Raw genomic sequence first — 27,268 nt, 5'->3', positions numbered from 1 at the left:
TTATCTTTCCTATTTTTAGTGACAGGACCAGATTATTTTAAGTGCATTTTACAGAAAACCTTTCTTTTCTGAAATATAAAGACTGTAATAAAGACAATACAGTGTTTTGAAACTGTTTTAAATCCTTCACTCAGCTCTGCTTCTACAGATTTAACATGTAGGGGTTCTAATCTTACTGCTACTAATTAGAGCTTTAGTGTAATTGTGCCAACAGGGTGCTTGGCATAATAATTACTATCGAGAGATTCTGGTGGAGCTGTAACATGCCCACATAATACAGATATGTCTAATATTATACAGCAGTCACCTTTGTATGTTGACTCTTAAGTTGGATTTTAACCAAGTAAGAGGGTATTTTGCCTTTATTTTAAAGCTCAAAAGGCATATACATATGTATGATTTCAGTATTCATTTTTTCCATCTTTGATTCTTTTGAATATTAATTAGGAAGAAGAAAATTAGAAGGAACATTTTATTCTACATCCTTCATAATTTACTCTAGTTTGGCATGAGGAAATGCACAAAAATGCTTATGTTGGCAAGTCATGCTCATAATGTAATATTAGACATTCTTAGAAAAATGGCTTCAGCAGCAACGTTGATCACAATATGTAATAAACTGAACAGAAAACTGAGGATGAGTAAGACAGAAATCTGCTTTTAGAAAGTGCCTGTGCTGCTTTCCATTACAACTTACCAATTTTGAAAGAAATCAGTATGTAGCTGAACAAGTCTGTCCAGTGCAATGCATAAAACTTAAATCTGAGGGACATTGCAAAGAAAAAAGAAAAGCCAAAAAAGAGTAAAAAAAACAACAAAACAAAACAGAAAAACACCAAAACCTAAAGAAAGATTTTTTTTTTAAATCACTTCATATTCATACTGTCTAAAAAGTTTCAGACATTGAAACTTTCTTGATGCTTTAAAGCTATCATGAAAGAACACTTAGTAGCACTAAGTTGCTTGATTTTGTGTTTTTACCTCTAGAAATATCAGCTTCAGCAATACAATCATTAACAGCAAAATTCTTAATTACAGATATTTGTTAAGGGCTTCAGAAGTAATTTAAACACACAAAACCTGTAATGTAAAGGAAAATTTGAGACTGTTTCATTCTAACAGCAGAATCTTTTTTTAAAAAAGTGAACTTTCTAAATCAAAAAGTATTGCACTGAGCCTGAATCAGAGCTCCATTTAGAACAGACAGGCTTGTTTTTACTGCCCCTTAGTGCTTCCCTTTTAAAGTGACAGGAAACCCATTTCTGACTACAAATCAATAGGTTAGCATGTTGCCATCAGACACTAAATTTAGTTGTTGATATTAAACCACAGAAGAGGATATCAGAAAAGTGCAGGAGTTACCATTTTGGTGCCTTAACCTTGCAAGAAAGCCCCCCAAATACAGTATTACTTTTTTTTCAGCTTCATATTTTCAGGTAATCGTTCTTACAGTATTAGGTAACACGTGGCCTCTTTATCATTTTTGGGTCACCATCAGCATAAAAAACACAACAAACATCATATATAAAGTGCTCAAGTTTAAGTTTCACAAATTAGGAACCACTGAAATGCACTGTATTAGTTAATATAATGGAAATAAGAAGTATGTATGCTCCTGTCACATGAAATACCTTTTGATGAAGCCTTTTTTCTTTAAGCTTTTAAGATAATCTTAGAGAAATCATCAAACTATAAAAAGAAATCAATAAAACAGAAAAGGTTCCCATCACCCCTAAAAAAATCCATAACTTTTGCATTTTAATAGAGACACTACAAGACTATACCAGTCATTTTCTTTCTGATGTGTTCCTTTGATTTCACTCTTATCTCACAGGACTCTTGACTTTCCTGAGAAAGGGATTATTGAATTGTATGTCTCCCTCAGATGCTCTTGATCATTCAAGTAGTCTATACTTAAGAACGTTGCAGAGTCTGTTCAGCTGCTGGCTCCTCGGGAAACTCATCAGGGACTGTCATCTTAATATTAATTGGGTTTTGTGCAGGAATCTGAGTCCCACAATGAAAGGGTTTCAAGAGAGAAGATTACACCCAAAGCCAGATATAAAGACAAACATATTTAGCACAACAATTATGATAATTGCAGAAACACTCTGAGAAATAAGTAAATCTGATTAAGGGCACTTCTACATGATCAAATATTAATCTGATGTCTTCACTCTAACCTGGTTTGAACATAAGAGGCTTCTTATGGTTTTATGTATTAACAGATTTGTAGAAGCTGAACTCATAGTACCTAATAATATGGTACATCCAAGTCAATACAGTAAAAGGATCTTTACGGAATGTAATCCACTTAAATTAAAAATAGACACAGATTGAATCATAAAGCCTAAATTAAAATTGACATACAGTCAATCAATAAAACATTTCGTATAAAGTCTTATGTAAACTACCATAATGTTTTTCAATTTCATAGCATAAAAAGTTATGTGTATTTCTTTTTATTTAATAAAGACTTCATCACTTCAGAATGAGTCATCATAAATACCACCCGGACAATGACTTAAAACTTTCCAGGCACATATAATATCCTGTAAATTAAATACACCTATATTTGCAGATGTCAGATTTATTTCTCTTTTAAAACGCGTGTTATTCATCAAGACTTGAACTATCTGATTAAACCATTTTATCTTTAAAATCACTATGATTTGTAAGAAACCTGGGCCAACACCACATGAGTGATAAGTCAGTGGAAGCAAAATAAAAAATATTATACTTAATATAATGAAAAGTATTTTTAGATTCTTACATAAAGAAAAATTTTGAATAAACCTTAAGTTGACATGTACACACTATGTACAATTTTTAATCTACATTTGCAGAGGTAGAAGCTACTTCTAAGAGCATTTGCACCACATTTACATAATAATTTAACTCAGATTAAATCTTCCTTGTATAGCTAAGTTTTATTTGTAAGTATTAACCACATGTAAACCTTATGTGAAAGGTAAACCTTGCCAGCATGGCTTACCTCCCATAGTAATTAGGCTTGTGTTTCTGCTTTATTAACTCTGATACAACAGTGTCCTGCCCTCTGTCACCAAGGGTACTAATAGATGATAATCACCACGATTTGGAAACCATACAAATTAAATGACAAAGTGAGATGAAGTGTAGTAATGCAGTGAGTTCAAGGATAAGGGATTTAGTCATTTCAGTTTCAGGATATTAGATAGGTAATAAATGAAGAAATTACATCGTAGTTTAATCACAGAAAATAATCATTAAATACACATATTTCTGAAATATTCCTGTTTTAAAGCTTATACTAAAAAATTGCCTTGTTTCTCTGAAAAGAAATATTAAAGCATATTTCTTGCATATAAATACAGTGAAATCTCTACAAGAATTCATACTCACTGTGAACAATTTTAATGTCATGTGGACAGTAAGCCCTATAAATCGGCCTGAATTAGGACATCAGAAATACATTTTTATCTGCAGTACTATAATCTTGAAGATGTGATACTGATTCTTAGCTCCTAACTACAATTTTTAATCCACTAATCTCACAGCACAAACATGGCATACCATCATCACCTTTTTAATCCAATGTTTAATTATTCAGAAATGTAACTCAGTTGACAGAAGTAACTTTAAAACAGTTGTTAGTATTTTTAGAAGTTTTTAACTGTTAAATCCTGTGATGAATAACGTAAGTTCACATTAAGTTCAAGAAGCTTCAAATTCTAATGTCTGTTTAAATGGCAGACTTTCTTAAAGATGCATTAAAACTGTAACATTACCAGCTGACATGAAGATGCTAAATCTGAGCATCGACAGCATCTGTCTTATTCAAATCCTTACTTGTATTCTGTAATTTATCAATAGTACATTCTTGTTATCCTTTAGAATACACAAGACAGTCAGTTTCAAAGTATTACATGTTTTGAGTTATATCTAAGGGAGACACATGTTTAGAAGGAAAAGCGATATTTATTGAAAGCCATATATTTCAAGACAAGCTAACTTTAAAAAATACAAAATTAGTGAAAGACTACCTGTCATACAGTTTTTATTTGTTTTTTTACATAAGTAAACAGGTGAATGAAGCTGTATGAGCATATTATCCAGATATTTAAAAAAATAAAAATAAAAAACCACCTTTTTGGGAAAGGAATCTGTGTTATTCAAATCAAAGTCACATTTTCCTAGTAATTTTCTAAAGCAATATGTTCAGCTACAAACAATTCATCTGTACTGATAGATTTAAATTCTGTTAGATATAAGTATCAGTAATCACAGTGCTCTGCAGAAACATAATTCTGCCTGGGCCTGTATCACATGCTTTGAAAGCAAATACCCAGACTCTGCATTCTTTTTCTATCTAAGCAACTACTTAGATAGATACTTAGATAAATATACTTTTAAACATTACTTAAAACCGAGATATATAAGATACTATTTATACCTTGCTCATACATACTGATATTAAATATATTATTTCCCACTTTAAAATGTTAAGAAAAAATCGCTATCAACTAAAACTGAACTCTCATATTAAAGCTATTTCAAATTGTATCAAAGCTTTTAGTTGCATAGCTCTGCTCTCTACTGATCTCAGATTCTACAAAGGATCTACTTTTGTACAGCACAACAAATTCTGTATAGCTCACATAATACAATCCCATCTCATATTTAAAATGCTCAAACTGTCCAATTTCAAAAAAAAAGCGTATTAAGAGTTATAGATTGCATCTTTGAAGGCTTAATAGACAAAAGAAGTACATATACTTTCCTAATAATCATCCAACTAGCTACTTCTTGTTCTAAAGAATTGTTTTCCATAGTTAGCATGTTTATTGCCATTCAATTCCCGTTGCAGATTATGGCAGTTAGATATTTATCCTCCTTAATGTACACTGTTTTTATTTATGTTGAACTTGAATCCATTATCAGAAACAAAGCTGCATACATATAACCCTAACCAATTGCTAGAGATGCACACAGACTGTTGCTTGTTTTCTTTGGGTAGACTAATCTTATGGCATGCATTAAAAATGTTGTACTTGTCACTGACTAATACTGCAAATTGAAACCTTGGAACAATCTTATTTACAATTCAAGTGCTCAATATTTGATTCTTGCATCAGAATTTTCACTTAACCCTTTTGCTAAATAACTGAATGTCACGGCTGAATGTACAGCTATATTGCAATTTATATCTGAATAGGAGGCAACTTCTTCTGGTATGGAATCATTAAAATATATGTCCAGAGTGTATTACCTTGCTGAACATTTTTTTTGAACCTCAGTTTTTATTCAGTACGTAACTGAACATTTCAGCTGTTTTATACTATTCATACAGCTAGGGTCACCGTTGAAAGAAAATAAAAAAATAAAAACCTCCCTTCATCTGTAATCCATAAATAAAAGGCTTAGCTGTTGGTTTTACTTACAGTTCCCAGAATTTCTCTCTCTTCTAAGCCATTTTAGCTCTTATATGAAAGTTTTATTGTTACTCTCTAAGAAAATTCAAACCTTTACTAAGTCATATGAACAGTTACAGTTACTTTCTGTGTAGTTGGGTAGCCCTGATTCCATCAGGAAAAAAAGAAAACAATGTATGGCCTATGCTAACATCTAAAGACTGAAAACATAGCCAGTAAAATAGTCCCCCAGACTAAAGGAAATCACTGCTTAATTTCACAAACATTTGTTTCAACTCAGGAGTTGCAATAGAAACTTTAAGTAGTTTTCTGGTTCAAAAAATACTCAAATTGATAATGTGGACTCATAAGATGCTGCATAGCACCATCTGCTGGTTTGAACAATGGCCTTTGGAAAACAGTCCAATTATTCGCGCTATCTGAAATCTAAAAAGATGACATTTCACTCACCTTAGTTTCACAGGATTTGTAGGATTCTGCATGGATTCACAGTACAAACTGAAAGAGAATGACAGAGAGAAAGAGTGTCATACCATGAGTGCGTGAAGACATCTGAAAATTATACAGAGATGAAATTTGAGCAGGAGAGCTTCATTCAAAGAAGGGAGAAAGCTGAATTTCCTTTCTCCAAGCCCTGGGAACAGCTCCTTTTAAACTCTCTAATAAACATAATTTTGCCTTAATCTAGATTGCTCTTGGAAGGAAATTTAGAAGGCATTTAGGAATCTTCTGAATACTGATCTTTTTTTTTGTTTTCTTAAGCAAGAATGTCATAATGGCTTCTATCCTAGATTAATCACTACTTCATAAATGCTACATTCAGAAACAGTTGTTTTATTTTTACTTTAGAATAAATAAGTAAAAAAATACACAAATAGAACTAGTGAAGAATTTATTTTCATTTTGTCCAGGCTTCATTTGTGCAGACAGATTAAAAAGGAGTGACTACAAGAATGCTATCGTTACATGACTGTGAAAGCTAAAACAGCTTCAGGAATATTTTACAAGAAATGACTGGTAAACAAGTTGGGAAATTGTTTCAATTTTCATTTTTATTCTTTCATTGTTCTTTAAAAGGAAAATACAACCAACCTTGCTTTAATAGGAATTCTTTTCCACATCAACAACAACAAAAAAAATTCCCACCAAAAATGAGAGTATCCAGCCCTCTTCTGAATTGCTAACCTTTTTTTCTATGCAGACTACATATCAGCAGTAGCTGTAGATGTGACACAAAAATGAAAGCTAAAAATCCTGCAGCATTAGTGGAGCAGTTAGTGTAAGCACCACCCTCACACTGTAAGAGATCAAATGATAGGATTGGGTCTGAAACTCCTTCCTCAGTGACACCTCCCAAACTGTGGTAGTGGAATTCTACAGATGGGAAACCCAAGTTCTGCTCACACCTCTGACTGGTCCCCATAAATTAATTTGTTTACTTGATGCCTGTTTCATGAGGTGCGTAGAGGCCTTAGCTGGTACATACCAAAAATATCACACGTTTAGTACCCACTGTGGGGTCCTGGCCATAGCGCTCTCTGTGACAGCTTGATGATAAACAGCTGGCCTGCTTGTGGGATTTATAGAGCACACTGGGCAACATGAGCAAGAAACAGGTAACTGGCATTAGCTGAACTCCCTTTGCAGAATAACAGGACAACCTCTTGGAAAATCCTATTGCTGAGTTAACCAAGCATGGTTAAAACTCAGTTCAGTGCCTGGTAAAGCAAACCTACTCCTACCAGTTTCAATAAAGAACTGGCTCACATCTTGAAGGCAAAAATAAAGAATCTGAAGAACCCTTCTTCTTCCTCTACCCTCTCTTCCTCCCCATAAACCAGTCAAATGACGTTTTGCATCAACAGAACTGAAACAGCTCCAACACCTTGAAGCACATTTAGCATTTCACATTTAAGCCAGTGTAACATCTGAGAAAAAAATAAATAAAAAGAAGATAAATGTCCAAAATCCTCTGTTTTCCATTTAGTAAACTATGAATCGAACCTGTCTGCCCATCACCTCCTGAAGCTAGCATGAGTTTCTACAAAGCTGCACATAGCTAAAGGGCAATGCATCACTGTGTGTCTATCCATACCACAAAACTGAAAATACAGGAATTTTGGTTAGCACTGGCATTAGTAGAAAAAGAGTAAGGTGGTTGGGTAGCAGATCAGAAGAAAAAGCCTTGAGAAGTGTCTATGAGGCATTATCACACACTCCTCTGTCAGCAGTGCCATGTGTCATAACAGCCAAATTTCAAAAATACAAATGGCTGTTAGTTTAGAAAGCTCTCTACCCCACATGTAGTTCTATAATGTTTGATGTGGTAATGCTCATATCACGATATGGTTCTACTTCAAATTATAGTGGAATTGTTGCTGAACTTCAGTGACTCAGCAACTAATATTTAATAATATCATTTTGTTAGTCCCTGTAGTAACCACGCGAATTTCTCAGTGTGATGTCATGTCAAAGTTTGGTGCACCAGTTTTAAGAAAACAGCAGTTGGTAAAACAACCATCATCACCAAAGAAAGACAACATGACAAAGTGATCCGTAGTACTATCTCCAGCTGAACTATATTACCTATTTGGCGCTACTAACAACAAAATTCTTGTAGCTGTATCTTTACCACATTAACATATAGCATAAATTTTATTTCAATTCCTTCTTATCACTGGAAAGATACAATTTTGGTAGATAAGAAACTACAAAATATAGCAAGTCACCAACACCAAGAGGTGCCCAATGAGCTATTTCAAACATCATTTATAAACATTTGACTTGTGTTCTTGTAAAAACTATCTACATTCTTGTTAATGTCTAATATTCTTACAGATGTTTTAAATGACACACAACAAACTAGTTTAGAATTTGTAAGTTGACCCTTCTACATGTGTATCATCTTGCACATACATTCAGTCAACTTGTGCCCAGAATCCAATAGCTCAGATGAAATCTCTAGGCTCATAAGTAACAGGAGAGTTCACATAACACATAGTGTTGTAGAAATAAGATGACTTCACTTCCGATAATCTTTAAATAAAAGTTCATTTTTCCTTTCTTTTAAACTTTTAGAACAGCATTTGAAAATACATAAAACCTCTCATATAAGTAACTAACCACAAAAGAGATTCTTTTTCACTAATTCCAAGAGATTTAATGCATTTGCATTACAGACTGTGCGGGAAAGGAAATGTTTGGATTTTTTTCCTCCACAATTTTGCCAAGTACCCCAATAAACCAAGCCTTTAAAAACAAAACAATGAGAAAACAACAAACCAAAGCAACCCACCTCAGTGTTAGCCAAGATAAGACTTGTCACAAACTGCATTTTAATTAAACACTGTTCAAACTAAATCAGTAAGAAATCCCAGTTAGTTAAAAGCTTCACTGGAAACTGATATGTGAATTATAAAAGGTAAAAAAAAAAAGTCAGCTAGATATGGCTAATTAGGATGTAAATGTCATTTAATAGCATAGAAATTAGGTAAGTATGCTTTGAACTAATGTAGAAGTATTTATCCATGACAGTTATCTAAGACCAACATTCTCCAATAGCCACTGCCCACAGTCCAAGAAACTAAAATTAAAACTGAAGCCGGCAGACAAAATAAATACATAAATAAAATGAAAATTGTGGTTTGTGGATATTACTTGCTGAATATATGATTGCCCACGGACTCCTGAATACTTGAGACCACTACATCCTGACACTGAACAAGTCTGAATGGTTGCTTATTTATGGACAGCTACGGCTGTAAATGTCTAGCATTAACAAACACGTCATTGTTGTTCCAGAATACTGACATGCAATTTTTTCCACTAACACAGTATCATAAATACTAACTTCAGCAACCAATTAAAGAATTAGCAAGAATGATCTCAAATACATGCATATTGTGCCTTCAGCTTGAAAAGTTTTGAGGACGTCTTAATTTTCGTACACTACATCTGCATTATCATTATGAACACAAGCTTTGAAATGACATACAATGCTGTTATTGGATAAAAGGGTGAAGGAAAAAAATCTTGTGAAGTCCCTGGACAGCTGTACCATGTTATGTCTTACAACAGTGACCAGTTCTCAAATAAGCATGAGTAACAAAAGATAGGGACTAGGGTAGATTTCAGGTTGTAGGAGTAAAATATGAAATATCTCCTACCTCCATTCAAAGCCCAGAGTTTGACGGGGTTGAAACCAGTGAGCAAGATGAACTGGTTTAAAAACTAACAGTGTCATCCATGACCAGCATGGGGACATGTAAATTACACGCAGTTTTTATATATGATGCCAAATTGATTGTGGATGGAAACATTTTATGTATATTCAAAGAGATCTCATAAGCCAGAAAAACTGGAGAAATCTGAGAATTCAAATGCAGGTGGAAAGGCTACAGCAGCTCCACAGAGGAGTACAGGCTAAGGACTGAGTGAGTAGGTAGCAGTTCCGCAAACAAACGTCTGCAGAAAAATGCCCTGGAGAAGAAATAAGTGTTTAATCACTACAGTAGATACCTAAAGAGACTTACCTCCAACTTCTGAGATCTTCTGAATTAAACTGGATAAGCCATGAGCAATCTCACCTAACTAGGAAGTCACTCCTGCTCTGAGAAGGTTGGACTAGACAACCTTTCTTTTCCAACTGACCTCTAGATCATCTTCAACCCATTTTTTCCCTAAGATTTTATTAAAAAAATTTGTTAACATCTCTAGCATCAGCATAGGATTTGTGGCAGTGAATGCTTTTTAACACCATTGATCAGGAATTTATTCACTGTAAATTACTTACTCTCAAATCTGTGGCTTGTTTGTGAATAACCAGTTGTGAACATACACAGCAGGGAGAGAGAAAATATTTTCCTTCTTTCCTTCCATATTAGCATGCACATTTGACAGCATTATTTATAGCGAGGTTTTCTAAATTAGCTGGTCAGTTTTTGTGCCACTTGTGTGGGCTTTTTCCACAGTAATAAGTTTTGTTTTAGGTAAACGTGACTCCAGACCAAGCCAATCAGTTTCTGAGGGAGCAAAACTAATGAAGCCTCCTATCCTACAGGGCTGTGTCCTAAGTTTGATGGCTCACATGGCTTCCTTGATTTCCCATGAAGGCTGAGGTTACATTATACTCTTCCCTTCAGTGGAATAAAGAATTTTTATTCTAAACATCACATTTTCCTGGGATTTACAGAACTGAAGTATCTTTAAGATTTCTAGCTCTCCATGGACACACAGACATTCTCACCCCTAGTCAACATCACTGCTCAAAGAAGTCATCTCTATGTCAACAAAGTAGAGAATGTGAGACTGTCATTTGTAGAGAATGTGAGACTGTCATTTAAGTCAGAATTTCTATCTGACTTTTTAATAATTTCCATTTCAGAGTAATAGCTGCTATTAATTGATATCAATTAATCAAGATGCCTATAAAATTGTAATGACCTCAAAGGACTGCTTACCAGAGTCTGCCAGAACTGCTTGCTGTTATCAGAGGAACAAGCACATTGGACTATTTAAATCACTCTTAACTAAATGTTTTGATGATCTCCAGGAAAATAATCTCTTAATTTCTTAATCTACTTGAGAAACTGAAAAATGAAATGATGCAATACAGCCTATTTCATAGAAACAGGGGATCACAGAATGGATTGGTTAAGAAGGGACTATCATCTAGTTTCTATGACACAACTAGAAAAATATGAATTTGAAAAATAAATAAAAAGGTATATAAGAAGAAATTCGTATCTCAGATCTCAGTTCTCATTCTTATCACAACTGTTTGCACTTTTTTAATCCAATCAAGCAAAATCACTGTGCAACATACCAGGCTAATCTCATCTTAAGGAAACTGTTATGTGTTAATCAAATCATACAGATGGGAAAAAATAACTAACTCAAGCACTACCATTTGCTAAGGATTTGCTGAATGTGACCAGGCCCCACTGAAAGGTGAAAAACTTGACTTTTTGACTGCAACACCCTTTTCCAGAGTTCTTGCGTAAGAGGTGAGTTTAGAAACCAATAAATTTGGGCACAGCAGACAGGAGCCTGAATTCTCACACCACAAAATCATCTTATTTGAAACCAGAGCAGAAAACACCATGCAACTAGTAGGGGTCTCTTATATAAGAGATCTCCAGGACCAGCAGTAAAGTCAGGACAGACATCTACAAGGATATTGTACTTGCTGAGGTAAATCCTCTCTCCTCTCTGTAGCAAGATGTAAACAGGCTAGCTTCAAAATTTTTAAGAATGCACTTTTCAAGGTGAAAAGTGAACCATTTAAAAGCTTACTTCTGCTTAAAAAAAATACCTTAGCAGAAGGAGGACTTCAATAAGGACCAGGACCAGTCCGCAGCAGAAAAAAAGTTGAGAAAGGAACAATGAATCAAATTCTGTCTAGACCATGTTTTCTCCCTCTTAAACCTAGGGTAAGGAGGGCTGCATTTCCAAACCTCTTGTTTTATTATTGTTGTCTCACATGTATGCATATTTACACAGTGAAACAAAAATGCACCGTCACTTTTATAGGTTTTTCAGATCAGCTGAGTGCAAGAACTACATTTGAGAAGGACATCTCCTGAACACAGAAATTCTATAAGCAATTCATACAGCATTAGATCTTGTGAATTTATGCTATTTTTGCACCTTTACTTCATTTTAATACCCTGGCTATTACCTAGACTAAATAGACTAAATATATGCTGAAATATACCAAGTACAGATAAAACATGGAAGGCAGATGGAAAACTGCATGTCAGAATGCTCAGCTTCTTTCATCAGTGTTGAAACAGTGAGTCAACGAAGCAGAATTGAATTCCTACATCTTCAATATTCTTTCCATTCAGATAACACTCTTTTGGGTACTGATAATAGTATATTGAACATGCCAGCAGTAGCAAACGCATGAATTCCAAGGGCCTTGCTCAGTACTTTCTAGCTGTAGTGAAGAGTTTGCTGCAGTTAGAAATCTGATAAGCTATTCAAAGGCAGTCACAAAATGAGTATCAAAGCACATAAGTAATCCACATTGGGAAATCTGTCAGAAAATAGTTGGGAAAATAAAGTGAATCAATAGCATGTCAAGAGACTCAAATGGAAAAATATTGAATATTCATTTTCTTGGTTTCACAGGGCTAGGGATTTAGCAGAACTAGAGTAGCTTGTAGGATTTTCATTCTTGAAAACATTCAAGAAATATATATATATTTATGTGCTCTGGATTCAAAATTTAATTAGTTCTCCTTAAAATTAGGTTTTGTAAGTCCATGTTGTTTACTGATGCATGTACAGCATAGTCGGGAGAACTGGTCTGAACTGCACAACAACTTTTAACTACGTTGTTGCAAGGAAAAAAGTACAATAACAAGTAATCGTGTTTGCTCATTGCCATACAGAAACACATGGATATCAGATATGTATTTGTAAGTGCTGCTACAAGTGTTGCTAAGTAGAAGTTGATATAAATTAAAAAAAAAAAAAAAAAAAAAAAAAAACCTGAGTTAATTTCAGTGGTTTAATGAGATTTACAGGAAATAGAATACACACACACACATATATATATACGTTAATGTGGTTTGCATTCCAGAAAATCTGATATGCTGACACAAGCAACTATTAATGCAGGGCTACATCTCTGCAGGCTGCAGACTTGCTTCATCTGTTTGCCAAAGAGCTGTAAATATAGCCCTACACAGGTCATATCATTCAATTTCAATATTTGGGTAAACAGAAGCACCCATATTTAATTTGGAGGAAAGAAAAATGACCTCCTATTCCTCCCCTTCATCTCACCATCACTCACATAACCAAAAAAAAAGAAGGAATTTTGAAATAAATGCCACAAGCTATTGATCATGAAGGAGGCAATGGGTATCAATTACCCAGCTTCTTATGTATTGCTGAATATACTCATATGAATATTTGTAATCAACTCACTAATCCATTCATATAAAAAGTCAGGAAACTTTCTCATTAAAGTCAAAGCTTTTCCAACCCTTGAGCCTTGAGCAAACCCTTGAGCCCCATATATTATACTAAATGAACCTGCCCCTTCTCCTTTGTGAAAAGTCAACCTTTTCATAAATTGTTTTAAAATAACAATCAATTTACACTTCAAATTTTAAAATTCTATCCTAACGTATCCTGATTTATACCACTGTATAAATCTGAAATAGTTCTCTAATTAGAAACACTCTTCCATGTATAAACACAAATTGAGGAAACACTCATGAAATTTAAACTATTTTTGTAAGACAAGGAAAATCTAAATTTACTTCTCAGAATTCAGAAAACCACTCTCATCATTCTTATGGAACAGCAGAACTAATAGAAAATTATAGACAGAACTTTTAACAAAATTTTTTATTTTATTTAAGAGCTGTTCTGTTCCTTGTCTTAAAGGGCTGACTTTCAAAGAAACCATGAAATCACCAATGTACTTTTTTTCAAGTAAAAGAGAAAAGAAATCTGTAAATACCAAACATTTGCTGTCTGCTATACAAGGACAAATGAAAATAATTCATTTCCTTACCGGGTTAGGAAAGTACTCTTTAACTAGTAGTTCCCTAACACTGGATCATTAATTATTTAATTTAATAATCCACTTAGAAAGAAACAAAAAACCACCTCAGTCACTCCACCAACCATTACTCCTTGATAGTCCTTTCACTATCAAAATAACCCCTAGTGAACAGTTTGTTAAACATGCTAACATGTTCAGGTTGTTCAGTGGGTGTCCAATCAGAGAGCCTTCAGTGCTGTGATGGTACTCCCTGTTTCAATACATTAAACAAAACCTTAAATACTTCTCAACACATTACAATAATGAGGCATCTCTTTAACACCTTCATTTTAAAGCTCTTCTGTACTTACTCCAAAATGAAGTGTGTTCTTATTTTTAGTAAACTTCTTGCACTTTTTAATGTTGAATCTGTGATGAAAACACTACTGAAGACATGAGGCACTCACATTTCAATAAGCATCTCTCAAATTCTTTTCTAACACCCAAGTAAGTTAAGCAAAAATTTTAATGCTCCATTCCAGCTCTTTGATTTCACACAATGAAGAGAACACACCTAAAACCAAAAGCACACTCAAGAATCTTGCAGGTGGTGATGTAAGTGAAAAGTTGTAAGTTCAGTGCCAAAGGAAGATATCTACAATGAAGATACAACTATTAGAAGACCAAGTTTTCTCTCACTCAAGTAGATTCATAAGCAATAACTACATTCCAAATTGCCAGTAGTAGAGATTTTCTAATTAAGAAGCATGATCGTTTTGTGGAGAGAAGAGAGAAGAGAGAAGAGAGAAGAGAGAAGAGAGAAGAGAGAAGAGAGAAGAGAGAAGAGAGAAGAGAGAAGAGAGAAGAGAGAAGAGAGAAGAGAGAAGAGAGAAGAGAGAAGAGAGAAGAGAGAAGAGAGAAGAACAAACTAACAAACACATAGGAGAAAACAATCATGCTGGCAGAAATAAAGAAAAATTTTAAACTGACTGTGTCGAGATCAATTTTGAGTGACATTTTAACAAGAATTAAGATCTTGTATGCTTTATTAAGGCAGCTCTCATGAAACAGGAATAAATTTCACCAGTATCTTCATCCAAATATATTATATCTCATCTTTTCTTTGCAATTATGTTAACCAGCGTAAGCTGCCACTGAATTTCTGAGTTGATTAGAGGGCTGTTTAGCATAGGTAAACAAGACAAAATCCATCTTCAGATACAAAAATCATATTTCTCCATAACTAAGCTTTTAGTTTTCAGAGCAACTGGATTTAAGAATCAATTATCCAGAATGAGAATTTGACATAGCTGTATGGATGGAACAGTTGGATATAAGAAAACAGTGTTGATTTCTCTTGCATGATCATCTGAGCAATTCATCTCCAAAAGAGGAAAGCTTCTCTCCTGAAGAGATTAGCAATGTTTTATACTACTACACCTCCATCCTCCATGCAGTGTGCAATCCACGTATGTGCTTCAACTCTTCATACTTCTTAAGTCTATGAATTGTTCCACTACTGATTGAATTGCTAATGATTACATACTTTCCAGGAGCATGCAATTTAGAAAATCAGAAGTCTGAGATACCCAGGAAAACGTTAAACAATTTTATCTCACGTGGGAAAGCTTTGCAACCTTAGTAAGACATACTGATTTGCTAAGTCAATTTGCGCTATTATGTGAAAAACTCAGTATTTGCAACCTTCAGTTTCCTGCAGTTGGTACAAAGAGGAAAAAAAAAAAACAACACCACACACACAGAAAAAAAAAAAAAAAAACACCAAACAAACAAAAAACAAAACCAGCAATCTAGTGAAGAAACCAGTAGAACTGGCAAAATGACATTGCTCAAACTCAAACTCCCTGAACACAGGGAGCTTTCACACAGAGAACAGCAAGAACCTGTCTGAAAAATTGGGATGCACTGAAGCAAATGAAGTTCTAAAGCAAAATAATTATTTAGTTATAGCCTTGTTTGATACAGACAAGTGAAGAGAATACTCCAGTAAAAATGTCAAATTAACATCTATGGAAACTGCAGTCTAATATTTCACAATTCTTCCAACACTCACATACCTCATTAAACAGAAACAGTCTTTGTGACCAGCTCATAAGCAATCCTAACTCTGCTTTAGCAGCAGAAAGCTCCTAATAAAAAGTGCAAAGCAGTGTATTTATTTTATTTTACATAGGTTCTTCTTAGAACCGTATTATTAGTACGAAAGTTATAACTTCCAGACCTTGATATCCTTAGATAAGCAAGACAATCTACTAATTTGATCTTGTCTCCCATTTCACTACATCTACTACTAAAACACGTAATATATGTAAATAGATTTCTTTATCAAAAGCAGCAATTCCAGGAGACCCATATCACTAACATCAAAGTGACTTTGAAAAACTTACCAAATGTAACATTCATAGTGATTTAATCAACACAATCATCAAGTAAGAGTTAATCAATTCTTAATAATGTCTTGCTACACTATCAGGTTATACCCACTGTCCATTCAAAATCCACAAAGGAGTTTTAAGCAAGGCAATTGGTTGCATTAAATGTCTTATGCACTAAACAGATCTCCATGAACAAAGCCCTTTATTTACTTGATGCTATCATTCAAACTCTGTCTAGACCATATTAGGCATTATAGATGTTTCAAAATTTGGCCTAAAACAAGGATGCTGTAACAGCTGTAAAATTGTTTTATCCATCCCACTTGAAATACCATACAAATATATTTGATTAGTAGCAGTATTTGGCAATAACTTTTTTATAAAGAACTATAAATGCAATGCTGACGGTCCAGTAAATAACATATTTGTTAATACAGCAGAGGGTTCCTGATCTACCTCATACAAATTTCCCACCCAAGAAAGCAGAAGAGATTCTTCTTTAAAAAACAAAACTAACACCACAATACATGCACTTAAGGTACAGTTCATCACAATTCTGTCTCTTTATAGCTGCCTAATCCTAAAAATCTAGCTCCAGATCTTTGGTCTTCTTAAATTTATGTTCAGTCCTTTCTTCCCCTCAGAAATTTTGGCTACTGCTTTTTCCACATGACCAATGTGACCAACAGTAGCTTCCATTGCCTTGCATGAAGTGAGGCACTTCATGGTAGTCCAGCTAGACACACGACAATCCAGTGGTAATACACAACAGGTCTGCCAAATGTATTTCATATGGTCTTCATGAATTCTGGCAGACCTCCCATATGGCATCTCACTGCATAACTGATGGAAATGTTTACAAAACAAAAAAACCTTACAAACAAAATCATCATGTTTCACAAGATCTATCTCAGTTCCAAACCCAGAAGTAAATTGGCATGTACATACAATTAATTCCAGTGCAGACTGGTGAATGTGAAGTATTTACCCTGCAATCATAAATACAGTTCTAATGAGTCCAAGTGACTACTTGGATCACACAGTTAAAATTGGTATTAGCTTAAACATGAAACCTGTTTTCACCCAGAGCGTGAAGTTAAGGCAATTCCATGTGAAATCTCAAACCTACATATCATCCCCATTTAGAACAACCACATATTTAAGAGAAAGAAATTAACAAACCCAGAATGAAATCTGTTGATACCTTAGTGGTTGTTACTCCAACTTTAGCAGAAGCTGTGGATGTGAGCGCATGAAAGCACTAAAAATCATATTACAGAAGCAGAGTGAATCTTTTATTTTGGGGAGGGATTGCTCTTGCTTCTCTACTCTGTTTCTTCCTTACCCTCTAGAAGGCTTGTTCCTACCATACCTACATAATGATTGCCCAGTCTTTATCAAGACTCATTCAATGGATAAAAACCTGTAAACAGCTGATAGATTGTATGTAAAGTTTTTTATATGGTTTATACTAAAATCCTTCTAAAGACAGAAATAGGGAAGCATATAAGATTCTACAAACAGATCAAGTTTTGATACAGGATTATCTCTAATATATGTTTGTCCCGAGAGAGAAGGACTGAGGGCAAGCTCTCAATTTTTGTGGTATCTAAAATCATTATCATTTTCAAGTGCATCTTAAGTAGAAGCTACTTCATGCTACTGCCACTTCATTAGGAACACTTAGAAAAGTATTTAAAAATTCATATTCACATCCAATTTAATTGCCATTTAAGTTAGGAATTTACTTTTTAATAAACACATTCTTGAGCTGGTAACAGCAAAAGCATCATTCAAACATCATTTCCTGTGCTAAATATTACCCATATTAACAGACTTAGCAAAGCATCAACCACAAACATGTTGGTGATAGAAATTTCCTAATGCAAGCAGTCTTTATAGATTTCTGCTATTTCAGCTCAGGTCTCCAAGGACCATTTGAATCCATATTAATTTCCTTTCTGGCAGTTATGCGGCCATGTATGAACTGCACTATTTCACTTTTAATCTGTCAGTAATTTAGTAATGTGTAAACTAATTATGCACAGATATTAATGTAATCAGTTTGGGGAGCTATAAAATCAATGTATTTATACAGACTGTGTTAAAGAGAATTGCATTACTATAATCATATGTCTGTTGCTGATAATGTTAAGGAATTAAAATAATTAAGATCCATGCATCAATACACATTCCCACAATCCATCCGATGAAATAATATTATAATTTTCTATAGAGCACAGGTCAAAATTTTCAGTAACATTAAAATTAAATCTGACCAAAAATAGTCTGTGGCTTCCCAATAAGAAATATAATTTTGATGGCATCTCAGGTTTCCTACAGTGAACTAGAAATGAACTGGCTGAGAACATTTCGTTTATGATTCAACCCAACTACTCAGCCTCGCTCCAATGGAAAACTGAAGACTGCAGTTAGTCCTCTGCATTGGGCCACATAAATTAACTGCGAATCACATTTGAAGCATCATGTAGCAAGTCATTAAAATTATTAAGCACGCGTTTCCAGACGTACAGAGACCATGGCTGCCCCTGGGAGCACAGCAGCAGGGTGTGCTACCCCAGGGCCTCAGCTCCACCTCTTCCACTCAAAGGCCAGCTGAATGCCTCCTGTGCTTACTTTACATGCTAATTCCTCTATTTTCCACAATAAAGGTGCAAGATGAAGATTTCACGTGTAGAATTCAGTAATTAATGCCTTCCACCAACTGAACTTATCACACACATGCATCAGGCCAAGCAGAACAGACACAAGGAGAAAACAGAGCTCAGCAATCCTGACCTCATCTCTCCTTCCCATGCTGATGACTTCAGAGCCGTACTAACTTAGTGAAGAGAGCAATGCTCCTCACAGGTTTGTGTGAAAACACCTCTGAATTCAAGGTTCCGCCACGCTGAGAGAACTACTTGCAACATAACCACACCAGTTATCCTGCTCCCTTAGAAAGGGGCAATTAAATAACGTGTTAAAGTTTCACGATACAATTAATCCAGTCAGACTTGAGCTGCTGCCAGACACAGCCGCTCCCGGCAGGGCCTCCCGAACGGCGGCACGCACCACACTTACCTACCACACAAAAGGCAAAACGGTGCATTGCAAACAGCAACAAGACAGTTCCTTTCACTACACGCTTGCCAAAACCTACTGTTCATTGCTTCCCCTGTTGAATCCTTACCCTGAAGGCTCATAGGAATCCCCACACGTGGCAGCTGGAGCAGCACAGGGCCGGCGGTTCCTCACAGTGCCAGGTCCTGACAGGGAGCTGCAGCACAGCCCTCACCGCCCCTCAGGCACCATCACAGAGACCTTCAGGTCATGTCCATGCACTTCACCAACAACGGGTTCAACAGGGACAAAATACAGCGGGATGACAGTGGAAGCACAGCAGGTAGCTGTGGCTGCTCTCTCTTGCCACAGTGTGAAGGAATAACTGCAGTTGGGTGCAGCTTTGCTGGAGGAACCTTCCAGTTCCGGAAGGTTCTCCCACATTTCCTCAGGCTGCCCCCGTGGGAGGTGCCAAGCTGCTCCTGGCAGCAGCCGGGGAACAAGGGGACCAGCTGTCCTCCAAAAGCTGCAAGCCTCAGCACAGCATTTCCTTCAGTTTTTCCATGAGGATGAGCCCCTCCTCACACCATCCTCACACCAGCAGCCTCGGAGCCCCTTAAAACAGAAACCTCTGCAGGGAGAAACCCTCACACCTGCCAGAGCAGAGAGGGCTCTGCTCCCATACCACATTCCTGCAAAGCCTTTCTGAGCTGAGGGGAGAACCATTTTCAACCTTTTTGTATTTTTAAAACAAAAGTTCTTCTTGTATTTGAATATAAACCAGCTTTGTAGGTCGGCACATGTCCTGTGCGCTCATCTTTAGGGAAGCTGGAGACTGCTTCAGCCTTTGGCCATTTGTTGCACACACTGCAACAGTTTCGCCTCGGACAATACAATCAGTGGGGAAGTAGTAAATCTCTTTCAAGGATCAGTCTAGGTAAGATTACGTGCCATTTATTGATGGTAACTACTGTGTATTCATCCACTTAATTTCAAATGAAATTATGATGTCAAAATTATGCATGATACAAAACCTTTTCCTTGCTAGTGTAATTCTTCCAGCTGTTCACTAAGTTTCTGTAACATTCAGATCTATACTAGACAGAAAGTGGCTCCAGAAGATAGAATGGCTCAGAGGAGCTCCTCACAGCCATGACAACATCCATTTAACACCTCGCAGAATAGGTTTATCTAAAGATATTGCTGGCAACAGATGCCAAAAACTTGATGGAAGCAGGAAGATTTGGCAAATTCTCATTTTAGCAAAGATTATTTGCAAAAGGTATAGTGGAAAGGAACATAACAGGGAGAGAAAGTTAAGGAGCATACACAAACATATTAACTGAGGAAGAAGAGGGCTCTAATTCAGCTCTAGGTGTGTACCTGCCCTCGTGACACACTAGGCTGCCTCCCACTTATAAGTCAAATAAATGGATGAAATCAAGTATTTTAAGTAAGCATGAAAAGGATCAGCTTACTTCACTGCCTACCTTCCCTCTGAATTTAGACTTGTGTCAGACTTTTGTATTGTCAAAGAGCTCTACCTGCCATCTTTTATAGAGATGGGTATATCTGTAACAAACTAGCACACATTAACAAATTACTTCACATTATTCTGAAAACTAAATTCTCCCTCCTGCACCAGGTACTAGCCGTTAAACTATGCTGAAATATAGAAACTCCTGAAGTTAAAATACACCTTTGTTTATAGTTCTTGCATAGCATGTACAGACAAGCTAATTAGGAAGGGATCGTGTCCCTTTATTTTTATAATTCCAGTTTTAGGAGCAGAGCATTTGATTTATTACATGAAGGTATTTTTATAGCCACAAGTACTACTGCTCTTTAGGACACAGGGAACATCACAGCCCATTTAATTTACACAGGAGATGTTAGTACTATTTAATGGCATGTAAACATTTTATAAGGTAAGCTCAAATAACCAGAGATTTTTTTTAATATACTTCAGCAAAAAGGTTCACAAATGGATTTTCATTCTACTTTATTGGACCAATCTCTGTTATTGCATCAGAAGCGAATCGAGTTTTAAAAGGTGTTAAGAGTTTTCAATATATTTTGTGACACTGAACAGAATCAGAAAGTATACATAAAACAACCAATGCGTGAATTAATTCCAGAACTAGTATAAATGCACACCCTCAAATAATATGCAATTGTCTGTTTTTGAGCAGCAATTGCAATGGGTTATGGGTGCTGTTTTCATTCTATTTCTTTCCTGCTGTCATAATTTTACTCAATCCTAGATAGAAGCGTATCAAATATACTTTGTCACCATCATTATTATTATTCATTTCTCATAACAGGATTTTTAATGAGTAGCAATATCTTTCCTTAAGCCAACTACTGAAAACAACAAAGTAATTTTGAAAAATGTAACCATTTTATAAAAACAAAGAATCCTCTTTAGTACAAACTTTGCTACATATTTCTTTTTACTGCCACCATGTTCACCACAATACAAACACTGTGTAGTATTACTACTGTTGTATCCAAACTAAACTCCTGTGCTCTTTACAAATATCACAAGATACTTTTTTTTTTCTGTTATGTTTACATTATTGAGATCAAAACTATCACTTGTTTTTGCAAGGTTTATTTATTTACTTTTCAATTTCAGAGGGAAAACGATGAAGTGAAATTCAGTAGGAAATGGATCTAAGCAACTCAAATACCATTTCATCATCAAAATATTTTCAATTTTAGAGAAAAAAATAAAAAGGAACGCGATGCTAAAGAATTTGTGCATGCAATGATATGACTACAATTTCTTTTCAAAAATGGAAGAGGATGGATAAGAAAAACTGCAAACAATTTTCTGGTACTTATGAAAAGCGTGGAAAATTCCATAGATTCCTTATTCATCAAAAGAGAATTTGCATAGATTTTGCTAAAGGAAAACCAGTTCTACTACTTTCTTTCTTTTTTTTTTTTTTTTTTTCCTTTTTTTTTTTTTTTTTAATAAAATGAAAGGGAAGCATTTCTTGGAAAACTAAGAAAAGTACTGAAAGTTCTGGTCATTTCATTTACACCATGTTCTTCCCACTGGGAATGGTGTGTTTCAGTTCTTGTTCTATTGTGCTATAACAAAAGTAATTGCATTGACTTTGGGAAAGCATTCAATAAATAAAAATATGATTATCTGATACTGACACAAGGCAAAATGAAATAACTGTGTCAACACTAGTTTGGCTTAAACAACATGCCTAAAAACCTACTTAAGTGAAAGTGCTGTAAATACAAGTGTTGAATATTAACTTTATGAGGTGCTTAACTGCACTGGATTGTAATGAATTATCTAGTTCTAGTGATGCTTTGACACATTTCAAATGAGAACCATAAGGAGTTAACTTAAGGTCTTTAGTCCCTTTCAATATGTTCAATGACAATACAGGATCCCATTCATTTCTCAAGACATAGCCATTTTCAATAACATTTAATTGTAAAATATATCAGCATTTCTTCACCTAAAAATATTTGTGTTAGTATAAACATTGGCACAACAGAACACTTCCATATGCGAAAGTAATTTCATTTGCCCTGTGATTCATGAAAAATCATTGAAATGAATCTCTTTTGCCCTTGGATTCTATTTTTCTCAAGAATTAATGTATAAGGCTGTTCTTTTCATGTTTCTCCCACCTTGAAGTTTTGCAGGGATAAAAGGATTGATGGAATTTTTCTAGCTGTTCTGCTTTTACTGAGTAATCAATGCATCTATATGACAGTTTAAAAAAAATACCACACAGTTCTACTGTCTCTATATACAGCATATACTTCAGCTGATAACCTAAGAGTTTGAAAAATGGAGGATTTTATATTGTATTTAAAGCAATAACTTAATCTTGGCCTCTTTTTTTTTTTTTTTTTTTTTTTTTTTTACAGTATGAATTATTTTCTTGTTCTCCTTTACTAATACAGGTCTACATAACTGCCTCCCCACTGTTGTCATGTGTAATTATGCTAAAATACAACTTATTCAATCACACAAAACTTCCACATCATATTCTTCTAGATAAGAAATAAAGTACAAAGCTGGTCAAAAGGTTTGCTCATGGGAAAAGCTCCTTCAAATTTCTTTGTTGCCCTTCATTATGTAACAAACATATTGCCATCTGTCCAAGTGATCCAGCAAATTCAGCAGCAAAAGCTAACATCCTAGTGAAAGGCTTGGAACAGCTATGCCTCGTGCATGATGAAGCATAATGATCAGGCTCCTTCTGTGACAGCAGAGATGCTGTGCTATGAGACTTACCCCATTTTTCAGATTGGCAGCGTTTCATCAGCTGCATTTCAGTTAGGCTAAAGTAGCCTCTATGACTATTTAAAGATGTGGATACAGACTCTGCATTCCTTGACGCAAAGATCTGCTCTAGGTATATCACTCTAGAGGCTATAAGCTGTTAGTACTGAGTCATTTCTCACCCTGCAAATAATCCAGCTGAAATCAAAACTAAGATGTTTTCAATGAGATTTAAGTGAGTCTACTCTCATGTTTAAGTGCTTCACTGGATGAATGCCTTAATTTTCCCATTAACAATCCTATCCAATAACCATTATAATCAGTGGAATTCTATTGTCTTCAGTGAGCTCTGGATCAACTTTTATTATTTCACGTTCTTTGCCCTCACCCTTTTCTCATTGTACATAACTAGATGCTTTTTATTTGTTATGTTCTATTGGAAGATTTTTACAGTTGAACATAAAGGTGAATGCCTGTTCTGCCAAAAATTTATTGCAAACCTGGAATTTTATCCTACTTATCTCATTCCAGAAATGCTGAAACTATATAAAGCTGGATGATGACCAATAAATTCACAAAGGCCATTCATGTGTTATAAAGATCATTTTGGATCTTAGCCACAATTTTAAATAATGGTAAATTCTAGAAAAAAAAAAATAGTAGTTAAGAAATGTAATGATTTACAATTTCCTGCTGTGACATTTTTATTCAGATTTGTTTCACACATCTTAAAATTGTTAGCTGTCCCAAACAGGAGCTAAGGAAGTCAAGTACTTCACATCAATACCTGTGATATTCTGTGTGTCCCAAAGAAACTGTCCATTGTTATTCTACAATGAAGTAACTCTGTATATTGTCTACTCTGAACTTGTTATTTCAGAGTCTAGATATGTACAAATAATAAATACATTATTTATACAGTGCTTATTTCATACGTGTCATTTTACATTCATTCATTTCAAAGCACTCAAAGTGATGAAGTATCAGTATTCCTTTTTAGAGGCAGCAACTTGTATTACAAAAAGATAAAGTAAGTTCCAAAAAATTTGCCAGTAAATCAGTGGAAAAAATTGAGAATCATACCTAGCCTCCTGAATCCCAAGTCTCTGCCCTACCTTCTAGGCAACACTGCTTCCTGTAGGTCTGTATACATACACATGTTCATGTGAGATGTCTGTCTGTCTGGGAAAGAAAACACCTTAAAATAGCCAATGGCTGTGCCACAGTACTAAGCTTGCTAGTGCTCTTGTTTTGATAATGTCTGCACTGTATGGACACATTGCCAAGGACCTGTAGCGTAAAACACATTTCTTTGCCAGTAGTTATGAGAGCATATCAGTTTATGGGGAAGATTGTGCAGGTGGCAGTGAGCGTTATAAATATTTATGCTACTGCAAAGGAAAACTCCCTCCTGAAGGTGTAGGAAAGAGAGTCTCTGTTTTTAAAAAATGCTGAAATCCTTCCTCACCTTTTCTACCTGACTTTAAATCATCGAACAGACTTTCAGTGTCTATGCATCTTGTGGGATTTTTACCAGCAGCAAAAATTGAGCTTTCGGTGTTCTCAAAACATTCAGTAAAAGCATGTCTATGTTAACCCAATGGAAATGACTGATCACCTTATTTCTGTAATCCTGTGACAAATCATCACTGGCATGAGGTTTGAAAAATACAAGTAATAGTTGAAAAAATAACTGTAAAGAAAACAGCTTCCGTGATATACTGTACATTGTGGAAAATGTGACTCAGCGGTCATGTAATTTAAAGGCAAGAGCTAGTGAAAAGACCTGCAATATAAAGATGTTTTCAATACATTTCCTTTTGTACTATTTCTGTATGTGATATTTGTCCTTAACCTAAATGGCTTGTAACTTTCTTATGATATTTTCAGAACCTCTTTGATTTCTTAATTTTGAGCTGTCGATGCGTTTCTTGTGCACCATATATATGATTGTGACAAAGAGCAGACTAAAAAGAGGCTGGTAAAGAGAGAACTTGTCTTGTTAGCACAAATCTCAGAATATAAATCTTGTATGTAATGATTTCTTACATCTATCTAGACAGCATAGTAGGATAATCTGTGTTCCACTTAAAAACAACAGAAAAATTCACATACTCTTGATTTAGATCAGAACACTTTCCACCAGCTCACACTCCATAACACTTATTCGCATCACTAAGAAAATTTAATTTTCATCATAAATACACTTCTTGAATTAAGCCCAGTTCTTTTTGATGAAACTTGTTCCTTTAAATCATTTGAGCATATTTTAGAGTTGCATAGCCAGCCTTGAATCCAGGGTTTTAAGAGCAAGGTGTCACATATAAAATATCATATAGATGCAGATATCATTTTGGACGTAGTTACAAATCCATAATTGTTTTAACCAGTTTTCGTACTGAGGCTGTGACTCAGTGCTGAGTAAGTGAAACTTACAGTGTTTTTAATGGACTTTAACTCACTTGAACATTTTTTTGTTTTGTCTTCTAATTTATTCTCAAACTTTGCAACAATAATGTGAAGAAATCTTGCAATTGAAACCAACCTCAGAAAAAAAAAAAGTAGGATAATGTTTGCAAATTTTGTTCACTACAACTCATTTTCAGAACAAAGATTTCCTTTCTTTGTGCATAAATGTCATGTGAAGGACATATAAAAGTTTAGAGAGGAGCCCTATTAAAAGCAACAATGACATTAAGCATGAGCAATGAATAAAATGCATACTTTCAGAATCCTAAAAACACATGGTTTCATTAGATCAGCGTGTGGTAGTTCTCTCTGTATCTCAGAATGGTTGGTATTGATCTGACTATGAAGCTGTGACAATAAAACTGTACTCTATTGACTGCAGCTGCAGGGTCTCCAAATATTATTTATTGAGGCAAGCAGAACAGCAAAGCAAAAGCACTGCCCCAGTAATAAGTGGTAATTGCTGGGAAGTGAGGCATTGCACTCCCTATTGACCCTTGGATCCTGAAATTTCAATGGATTATATTTAACTCCATTAGAATTGGCATTATCAAATTACATAAACCATATTATAGAACAACCAGCCTTCGTTTAGATCATTGATTTTCGATTATACTGATCTTCCATATGCTTCAGAAGTAGCTTCTATTACCAGTGATATGATATCAATGTTGATCAGTAGGGAGGAAGTACTATTTTATAACAATGAGATAAATGGCACTAAACAAAACAAGTACCCATTACTCTAAGAAAGTTCATAATAGAAGGACTCAAGTATTCCTGTTGGTTGATATGTTTGGAAAGGTTACAAATTGAATACTTTATAATGTGAATGACTAGCATAAAATTTACATACATTTCTAGAAACTCTGATACTTTCTAATTTTTGTGTTAAAGGTGTTAAATCTTTTGTGTTAAATTCTCACTGTGTAGATCAACATAATAACAGTCAGACTGTCAAGTTTGTGGCATGATGTGTTACCTTTTAAAGATAAATTATAATTTAATGGAATATCTGAATAATACCAACTTGCATAGCTACATCTGGGGTGCAGTAGTATGAACTTTAAGTCATACAAATTTGTCTGATATTTCTTCAAAGATCTTAGATTTAACCTCTATCCAGTGTTATGATTAGAAGAACCAGTGAGACAGGTTGAAG

At 35.0% G+C, this 27,268-nt stretch overlaps 1 long non-coding RNA gene across 1 annotated transcript in view; it reads right to left on the bottom strand.

The window, feature by feature from the left end:
• LOC116243891 (uncharacterized) overlaps positions 1–20,015 on the bottom strand; it is a 284,812-nt gene extending 264,797 nt beyond the window's left edge. Inside the window, exons 1-2 of the long non-coding RNA XR_016470888.1 lie at positions 19,507–20,015; positions 5,865–5,912 (exon numbers count right to left, since the gene is read on the bottom strand). This is a non-coding gene — a long non-coding RNA (uncharacterized LOC116243891). The remainder of the gene's footprint in view (positions 1–5,864; positions 5,913–19,506) is intronic.
• Positions 20,016–27,268: the final 7,253 nt, after the last annotated feature.

The sequence above is a fragment of the Phasianus colchicus genome, chromosome 13 (genome assembly GCF_987193195.1).
Source record: "Phasianus colchicus chromosome 13, bPhaCol1.hap1.1, whole genome shotgun sequence".
Classification (NCBI taxonomy): domain Eukaryota; kingdom Metazoa; phylum Chordata; class Aves; order Galliformes; family Phasianidae; genus Phasianus; species Phasianus colchicus.
This window is presented reverse-complemented; position numbering and strand designations above follow the sequence as displayed.